Source organism: Herpailurus yagouaroundi, unplaced genomic scaffold (assembly GCF_014898765.1).
Source record: "Herpailurus yagouaroundi ecotype Mexico unplaced genomic scaffold, PumYag 67793, whole genome shotgun sequence".
Classification (NCBI taxonomy): Eukaryota; Metazoa; Chordata; class Mammalia; order Carnivora; family Felidae; genus Herpailurus; species Herpailurus yagouaroundi.
In genome coordinates, this window is record NW_024420586.1 from 21013796 (window position 1) to 21020636 (window position 6841).

A 6841-nucleotide genomic window follows, 5' to 3' on the forward strand; every position below is an offset into this window, starting at 1 on the left:
AAAAACATCCAGAAAAGGCAGAAGGGGAGGAGTCAGAGAGAGAGCCTCCGGAAAAGTAGGTAGAAATCTAAATGTGTGATGGCTCCAGAAACAAAAGGAAAGAGCCCTTCTAGGAGAGAGGAGACAATGAGTGCTGATGAAAGCAAAGACAATGGGGCCCTTGGGTGGCTCAGTCTGTTAAGCGGCCGACTTAGGCTCAGGCCACGATCTTGCAGTTCGTGAGTTCGAGCCCCACATCGGGCTCTCTGCTGTCAGCACAGAGCCCACTTCCGATCCTCTGTCCCCTCTCTCTCTGCCCCTTCCCTGCTCTTTCAAAAATAAATAAAACATAAAAAAAAACAAGCCAAAGAAAATGACAACTAACAAATGTTCATTAGCTCAGTGATAAGCAGCTGATTGACAAAAGTTGGCAAAACCAGGGGTGCCTGGGTGGCTCAGTCAGTTAAGCCCCTGACTTTGGCTCAGCTCATGATCTCACGGTTTGTGGGTTTGAGCCCCATGTTGGGCTCTGTGCTGACATCTCGGAGCCTGGAGCCTGCTTTGGATTCTCTCTCTCTCTCTCTCTCTCTCTCTCTCTCTCTCTCTCTCAAAAATAAACAAACATTAAAAACAAAAACAAAAAAAGCTTGGCAAAACCAGACTGAGCCTAGTGGTAGAGCCAGAATACAGATCTCTAAAGAGTGGGAGCAGAACTAGGAAAAACATCAAGTATAAGCAACTCGTTCTAGAAGTTTGGTTGTGCAAAGGTGTTGTGAGAGCTAGAGGATGAGAGAACCAGGAAATGAGAAAGAATGGAATAAGCAATAGGGGAAGCAGGAGGGGACAAAAAGAGACTTTTTTTTGCTTTTGCTTTTGTAGAGGCAAAATGAACAAACCTTTTAGAATCTCTAACAATAACAAAGAGAGAGGCGCCTGGGTAGCTCAGTGGGTTGAGCGTCTGGCTCTTCATTTCGGCTCAGGTCACGATCTCCTGGTTCATGGGCTCATGCCCCGACTCTCACTAACAGATAGGAAATTCTGCTTAGGATTCTCTATCTCCTTCTCTCTTTCTCTCTGCCCCTCCCCTCCCTCAAATATAAATAAATCAACATTAAAAGAAACAAAGAGAATTTTATTCCACCCTAAATTAGGACAGCTGCCCAGGAAACACCCTGTTCACTCCAGAAGGTACTCTGGAGAATGAACCGTTTTTACGAACTTATGTACTTTTTTACATCTTGTAAAAAAGCGCAGATTTGGGGCTCTTGGGTGGCTCAGTCGGTTGGGCGGCCGACTTCGGCTCAGGTCATGATCTCGCGGTCTGTGAGTTCGAGCCCCATGTCCGGCCCTGTGCTGACAGCTCGGAGCCTGGAGTCTGCTTCAGATTCTGTGTCCGCCTCTCTCTCTGCCCCTCCCCTGCTCATGCTCTGTCTCTCTCTGTCTCAAAAATAAATGAAAACATTTAAAAAAATAAATAAATAAAATAATGGGGGCAAAGGAGAATGCAGCGATGAAGAGGGAGAGAGTAAAAATAGCCAGAGATGATACGAATACCTTTTAGATAGAAACAAGCCTGAGGTGCCTGACTCACTCAGCCGGGGCCACCTGTGACTCTTGATCTCAGGGTTGTGAGTTTGAGTCCCATGTTGGGTGTAAAGATTGCTAAAAGCAAAACAAAAAACAAAAAAACAAAAAAATCTTAGAACGAACATAAAAATGAAAATAAAAAAAACAGCCCCAAATGGAGACATTTGGGGGAAACATGGAATCCTTTGCCCCCCACGACGGCAAATCAAGACTCTTTCAGCTTCAACCTCTCCCGGGAGTGTCACCTTCTAAAAGTCGGATCTGAAATTCCCTGAGTGTAATCTGTAGGTTAAAATCCTGGCTGTTTCCTTCCTCATCCCCACCCCCTAAAGGCAGCCATCCAGGCCTGAAGGGATCCTTTCTTTTCTTTTGCTAGTAACTTCTTTGCCCCGCCCTGCTTCCTTTCGAGATGGGATGCTACCAGCGTCCTGAATCGCTTAATAAAGCCAATTAGATCTTCAAATGTACTCGGTTGACTTTTGTTGTTTCACAATACTAAAGGATAGGATCCAGATCACAGGTTCTACCGGAACTGGAGGGAATGGGGGAAAAAAAAAAACCCAGAGGAATGCTGATAAAGATTGAATTGCAGGGAGCTGACAGGATTTGTTACCTGGGTTTCCAGGCCTCATAAGATTAAAGACAAGAAAATCTGAAGGTGTGGGCAAGTAATGAAAGGGGACAGTGATGAAAGTAACAGTTCCTCTCCGGGGGGGGGTCGCCTGGAAGGCTCAGTCGGTAGACCATGCGACTCTTGACCTTGGCGTCAGGAGTTCGAGCCCCATACTTGGCTACAGAGATTACTTATACATACGTAAAGTTAAAGTTAACAGTCGATCTTAAAGGCTATTCATTTATTTACTGAACATTCACCTAGTACTAGAGTAGGTTTTCTGAGGCCACTTCATTGGAAAACATATTGCCTTATTTTTATGACCAAGGGGGAAAAAAACCAGCCTCCCCCTCCTCCCCACCCCCCAGTAAAAGGCGGTGCCACCATTCCACGATTCTTCTAGTTGCTCCTAGGAGTCACCCAGGAGTCAACCCCAACTCCTACCTTTCCCTCACCTCTCCTCTGCCACGTCCCTCCCCTCTGGGTGCACGTTCGCACGTCAGCAGGTAAGCGCACGGCCACGCACGGCCACGCACATACAGGCACGCAAGCGCACGTACAGCATGTAAACGCACGTACACGCGCGTAAGCGCATGTAAACGCACGGACACGCGCGTAAGCGCATGTACGCGCACGCGTACACCACACCCAACTGACTGAGAAGCCCTGTTAATTCTGATTACAAAACAGGTCTGGAAGCGCCTGCTGTTTCCAACTCCACTGCTTCAACCTTGGTCCAAGCCGCTAGCCCTTTCCACAAGGACTGCAACAGTAGTTGCTGTTAAAGAATACAAAAACTCAACTGGGTAAATTTTAAAGGACTCCGAGGCTTTATTCAGCTGTTCACGAATCGGGCACCATCCAGTCTAGATAACAGAAAGGGCTGCACAGGCAAGAGATTTTCTAGGCAGAAGGGAGCAGGAACAAGGAAGTTTCATTAGGCAAAAGTTGGGTTGGTTATTGCAAGATTACTTTCCTTACAGGGGACGGTAGGGATTATCAGGCAGATTACCTAACTCACGTTCAGCACGTGATTCCTGATTGGTTTAAGATTCCAATCTGGGGACAGCCAAAACTCTAAGTCTCAGTTTGGCGACAAGGGGCTTAGCAACGAGCGACTCCATTCCTGTTGTGTAGGCTTTAACACCCCTGCTCGTAACTTCCCTCCTCCTCACGTCCATGCTTCTCTCTTTCCATCCACTCCCCCCACAGAGGCTAGAACAAACATCACATCGTTGTATGTCCCTCCATGAAATCTTCCAACTGCTCCCGAGTGCTCGGAAAATACGATCCAACATCCTCACCATATTTCCCTTGTTCAAAATACCTCCTCCACATGGGCCTGATAATAAGTTCCTAGAATATGCTAAGCTCTAGGATCAACGCAAGGCCTTTGAGCCTCCTGTTCCTCTACTTTTGTCACATGCCTCCCCTGACTTTTTGCATGGCTGGCGCTTGCTTAACCTCAATGTCCCTCTTGAAAAATGCATTTCAGGGCAATTCCGCCAAAAGCGTCTCACTTTGCTCCTTAGGGCCACCTGGCTGGCTCAGTCAGAGGAGCATGCAACTCTTGATCTCAGGGTCGTGAGTTTGAGCTCCACACGGGGTGAGGAGATGACTCGAATAAATCTTTAAAAAATTAAAATGAAAAATGTTGAGGGGCACGTGAGTGGCTTGGTCAGTTAAGCATCCAACTTCGGCTCAGGTCACGATCGCATGACTCCTCAGTTTGAGCCCCACGTCAGGCAGGCTCTCTGCTGACAGCACAGAGCCCGCTTCGGATCCTCTGTCCTCTTCTCTCTGTGCCCCTGCCCCACTCGAGCTCGCGCTCGCTCACGCTCTCTCTCTCTCTCTCAAAAGTAAACAATTAAACAAAAATTTTAAAAATGTAAAAAGAAGCGTCTCACTCTACTCCCTATCTTAGAACTTTAATGATTCCCATCATAACACTTAAGACAATCTTTAGTACTTTTCTATGTTTACTTTTGTCTGTCTTCCCATGTGAATTCCACAAGGTCAAGGACTGGGTGTGTCTTGTCTTCAGTTGTTAGAACAGTGTCAGGCATATAACAGGTATCACAAAATGTAGCTTGGAGTGCCTGGGTGGCTCAGTCACTTAAGCATCTGACTCTTGTTTTCTGCTCAGGTCATGATCTCACCATTCCTGGGATCGAGCCCCATGTTAGACTCCATGCTGGCAGCAAGGAGCCTGCTTGGGATTCTCTCTCTCCCTCTCTCTGCCCCTCCCGCATTCATGCTGTCTCCTTCTCTCTCGAAATGAATAAACTTTTTTTCAAAAATGTAGCTAAATTCCAAAACCAGAGACCCCACTAAAAAGGAGAACTATAGACCAATTTCCCTGATGAACATGGATGCAAAAATCCTCAACAAGATATTAGCCAACCAGATCCAATAATACATTAAAAAAATTATTCACCACGACCAGTGGGATTTATACCTGGGATGCAGGGCTGGTTCAATATCCACAAAACAATTAACGTGATTCATCACATCAATAAAAGAAAGGGCAAGAACCATATGATCCTCTCGATAGATGCAGGGAAAGCATTTGACAAAATACAGCATCCTTTCTTGATAAAAACCCTCAAGAAAGTAGGGATCGAAGGAGCATACAGCGAGATCATAAAAGCCACAGATGAATGACCCAACGCCAATATCATCCTCAATGGGGAAAAACTGACAGCTTTCCCCCTAAAGTCAGGAACAAGACAGGGATGTCCACTCTCACCACTGTTATTCAACATAGTATTGGAAGTCTTAGCCTCTGCAGTCAAACACAAAGAAATAAAAGGCATCCAAATCGACCAGGAGGTCAAGCTTTCACTCTTCGCAGATGACCTGATACTCCATATGGAAAACCCAAAAGATTCCACCAAAAAACTGCTAGAACTGATGCATGAATTATGCAAAGTTACAGGATATAAAACCAATGCACAGAAATTGGTTGCATGCCTATATACTAACAATGAAGCAACAGAAAGAGAAATCAAGGAATCGATCCCATTTACAATTGCACCAAAAACCATAAAATACCTAGGAATAAATCTAACCAAAGAGGTGAAAAATCTACACACTGAAAACTATAGAAAGCTTATGAAAGAAATTGAAGAAGGCACAAAAAAAAAATGGAAAAAGATTCCATGTTTCTGGATAGGAAGAACAAATATTGTCAAAATGTCGATACATTTTACAAAGCAATCTACATATTCAATGCAATCCTATCAAAATAACACCAGCATTCTTTTTAAAAAAAAATTTTTTTTTACATTTATTTATTTTTGACAGAGAGAGACAGAGCACAAGTAGGGGAGGGGCAGAGAGAGAAGGAGACACAGAATCTGAAGCAGGCTCCAGGCTCTGAGCTGTCAGCACAGAGCCCGACGCGGGGCTTGAACTCACAAACCGCAAGATCATGACCCGAGCCAAAGTCGGACCTCAACCAACTGAGCCACCCAGGTGCCCCAAAATAACACCAGCATTCTTCACAGAGCTAGAACAAATAATCCTAAAATTTGTACGGAACCAGAAAAGACCCCGAATAGCCAAAGCAATCTTGTTAAAAAAAAAAAAAAAAAAAAAAAAAAACGGGAGGCATCACCATCCCAGACTTCAAGCTATACTACAAAGCTGTAACCATCAGGACAGTATGGTACTGGCACAAGAACAGACACTCAGATCAATGGATCAGAATAGAGAACCCAGAAATGGACTCACAAACGTATGGCCAACTAATCTTTGACAAAGCAGGAAAGAATATCCAATAGAATAAAGACAGTCTCTTCAGCAAGTGGTGCTGGGAAAACTGGACAGCAACATGCAGAAGAATGAACCTGGACCACTTTCTTACACCAGACACAAAAATAAACTCAAAATGGATGAAAGACCTAAATTTACGACAGGAAGCCATCAAAATCCTCGAGGAGAAAGCAGGCAAAAACCTCTTTGATCTTGGCTGCAGCAACTTCTTACTTAACACGTCTCTGGAGGCAAGAGAACAAAAGCAAAAATGGACTACTGGGACCTCATCAAAATAAACAGCTTCTGCACAGCAAAGGAAACAATCAGCAAAACTAAAAGGCAACCGACAGAATGGGAGAAGATATTTGCAAATGACATATCAGATAAAGGCTCAGTATCCAAAATTTACAAAAAACTTATCAAACAAACTCAACACCCAAAAAAACAAATAATCCAGTGAAGAAATGGGCCAAAGACATGAATAGACACTTCTCCAAAGACATCCAGATGGCCAACCGACACATGAAAAAAATGCTCAACATCACTCATCATCAGGGAAATACAAATCAAAACCACAGTGAAATACCACCTGACACCTGTCAGAATGGCTAACATGAACAACTCAGGCAACAACAGATGTTGGCGAGGATGCGGAGAAAGAGGATCTCTTTTGCATTGTTGGTGGGAATGCAAGCTGGTGCAGCCACTCTGGAAAACAGTATGGAGGTTCCTCAAAAAACTAAAAATAAAACTGCCCTACGACCCAGCAATTGCACTACTAGGCATTTATCCACGGGATACAGGTGTGCTGTTTCAAAGGGACACATGCACCCCATGTTTATAGCAGCACCAGCAACAATAGCCAAAGTATGGAAAGAGCCCAAATGTCCATCGACAGATGAA

General features: G+C 44.6%; 1 long non-coding RNA gene across 1 annotated transcript in view; it reads right to left on the bottom strand.

The window, feature by feature from the left end:
* The window catches only part of LOC121026084 (uncharacterized), a 120516-nt gene extending 118880 nt beyond the window's left edge, over positions 1-1636 (bottom strand). Inside the window, exon 1 of the long non-coding RNA XR_005788257.1 lies at positions 1534-1636. This is a non-coding gene — a long non-coding RNA (uncharacterized LOC121026084). The remainder of the gene's footprint in view (positions 1-1533) is intronic.
* Positions 1637-6841: the final 5205 nt, after the last annotated feature.